Source organism: Gavialis gangeticus, unplaced genomic scaffold (assembly GCF_001723915.1).
Source record: "Gavialis gangeticus isolate Ggan-Ray unplaced genomic scaffold, GavGan_comp1, whole genome shotgun sequence".
NCBI classification, from domain to species: domain Eukaryota; kingdom Metazoa; phylum Chordata; order Crocodylia; family Gavialidae; genus Gavialis; species Gavialis gangeticus.
The window spans coordinates 44,492,240-44,495,080 of record NW_017729034.1 but is presented as its reverse complement, the minus strand read 5'-3'; positions in this window follow the sequence as shown (position 1 = coordinate 44,495,080).

The window sequence follows — 2,841 nt, the reverse complement described above, 5'->3', positions numbered from 1 at the left end:
CTTGCTGTAGGTACAGAAATCTGGGGAAGGCATGTGAGCTATGGCACCTGACCCCTCCCTGGGATTGCAGGCAGTGGCAGGGAACCAGCCCCTGCACTAACCTCCCCAGATGAGTCACCTGTGGCTCCGTCCCACTCCCTGGCTAGGGCTTCTGGCTATGCATTATTGCCCAAAGCCTGCAAGCTGCATACCCTGCAGCTGGGAAGCACCCCCAGCCCCAGCTATCAACTCTGCTCCACTCCCTCCCTCATTGTGGGGCTTAGCATGAGCCACCGCTACAATCTGCCCTCCCCCACCCTGCCTATGCCCGCCTCCCACATGGATTTACCTGCAGGCAGCTGCCAGAGGTGCTCTCCACTGTGCTGCCTGGAAGCTGTATTGGTGACCATGTATGTGCATGTGTGCATACACACACATGCATGTGGTGCCCCCTGAATCTGATCAGCCTCCTCCCACTTCTCCCAGCCCAAAGCAGCTACTTGCAGGCTGGAACTCTGCCAGCCTGCAAGGGGAAACCTGCAGTGTCCCACATTTTTCTTCTTTAAAGGAGAAAATCCACTTTTTTCCATGGCAAACAGAAAAGCAAGGTCCCTGCTAATCACCTTCTTCTCCTCCAAGTGCTTAGAAATGGATTCCTGGAAGACCTGCTCCATGATCTTTACAGGAACTGAGGTGAGTCTGACTGGTCGGTAGTTCCTTTTCTTAAAGATGGGCACTACATTTGACCTTTTCCAATGATCTTGTCCAGTTGCCATGAGTTTTCAAAGATAATGGCCAGCAGTTCTGCAAGCACATTGGCCAACTCCCTCAGCACCTTTTGATGCCTCCCATCTGGCCCCATGGACTTGTACATGTCCAGCTTCTCTAAACAGTTCCTAACCTGTTCTTTCACCAGTGTTGGCTGCTCACCTTCTCCCCAAACTGTGCTGGCAGGTGCAATAATCTGGGAGCTGTCCTTGCCTTTGAAGAATGAGGTGAAAAGGAATTGAATACTTGAGACTTTTCCACATCACCTGTTACTAGGTTGCCTCCCCCATTCAGTAAGGGATTCATAACTCCTGAACTACCTGTAGAAAGCCTTCTTGTTACCCTTTATGTCCCTTACTAGCTGCAACTCTAATTGCACTTTGGCCTTCATGATTTTATCCCTGCATTCCTGACCAGTGCTCTTATACTCCTCCCTAGTTGTATGCCCAGGTTTCCACTTCCTGTAAGCTTCCTGTTTGAGTTTTAGCTCACTAAAGAATTCCTTGCTAAGCCAAGCTGGTCTTCTGCCATACTTGCTAGTCTTCCTGCACACCTTGATGGTTCATTCCTATGCCCTCAGTAAGGCTTCTTTAAAGTACAACCAGCTCTTCCGGAGTCCCTTCCCCCTCAGACTGGCCTCCCACGGGATCCTGCCCAGCATTTCCCTGAGTCAAAGTGCTTTTCTGAAGTCCAGCATCTGTAGTCTGCGTCTCTCCTTCCTCCTTTCCCTAGATTCCTAAGTTATCACTAGGGATCCTGGTTTTCTCTGTTTAAATATCCCAAATTCTCTCATTTAACCCCTTCCCCCATTCTCTGATTTAAAAACCCCAAATCCATGTTTTTTTGCAATTAAAATGAAATGCATATTTTATATATATATATGCGTGCGTATGTATATGACTATACGTATCAGTTGAACACAATGTTTTATTGATATATTTACAACTGTAAAGCAGTTTGCAAGCCTATCACTGCCTTAATCACTATAAAAATATAAATTATAAATATCTATATATTTTGGCATTTGATTTTGGTTTTCTCATGTAAAATCAAAACACCGCCTGCCCTTTTGCTCACCAAGATGTAGGTCCAGCTGTGCCTGTCCCCCCCTGCTGTTTTGTGATGTTGAGCAGCCCTGATATTCTGATGCCCTGCCCGTCATTGTCCCTCACTCCTCACCCTGAGCCTTCCTGGGCCCTGCCAGTGCCCCTCACTCCTGATCTGCAGCCCCCTGTTCCCCGCAGCCCTGCTGGGAGGAGGCCCCCAGCTTCCCTCTGCCCCTCCCCGCCCTGCACAATTACAGGATGCTGGTCTGTGGGGACACGGTGGGGACAGCCTCCAGCATACAGGCATGCAGTGTATCTCACGCATAAACACAGGCAGCACCTTGGGTACCACATGCTGCCCTGTGCTACCAGCTGGGGCTGGGCAAAGAGGACCAGTGGCAGAGAGGACCAGTGCTGTGCTCCACAGCAGCACCATGAAGCTGAACATGGCTCTAGCCTGGTCATTGCTACAGGCAGCAGGAGTATGGTGAGGGGCTCCAGGTGCTCTCCATTCTGCCTGGGCCAGAGAGTGGCAGCTGTGGCTCATGCAGGCAGCAGCGGAGCAAACCTGGCCCTGGCACAGGCTGGATGGAGGAGGAGGGGACACCTGTGGCACCCCCTGCCCCAGGCTGGGGCTCCCACACAGCATGCCAGGCAGCCTGGCCATGGCTCCCTGCCCCCCCAGCAGCATCTCCCAGTCACCCTGCTCTTGCCACTGTCTCTGAGAGCATGGGCACTGGCCCCCAGCACTGCCAGCCTGGCCACTCAGATTCCCACTGCCCCCAAGGGCCCCCACCCCCACTTGCCCCACTGGAGGGGTAGGCAAATCTGGGTGAGCCCTACTGGTAGAGTTGGGCTCACTGGTGGCATTAAGTGCCCTCCCCCCAGCCCTAGCACCCAGACTCCTTTCCCCAGCACTGGCAGGCACCTGCTACCCACTCCAGACACCCCAGCTACACACACACACACACATATCCCACCCCCACACAGCCCCCCAGTGTCCCACGTTCTCCCCCTTTAAGGGAGAAAAATCTACATTTTCCATGTT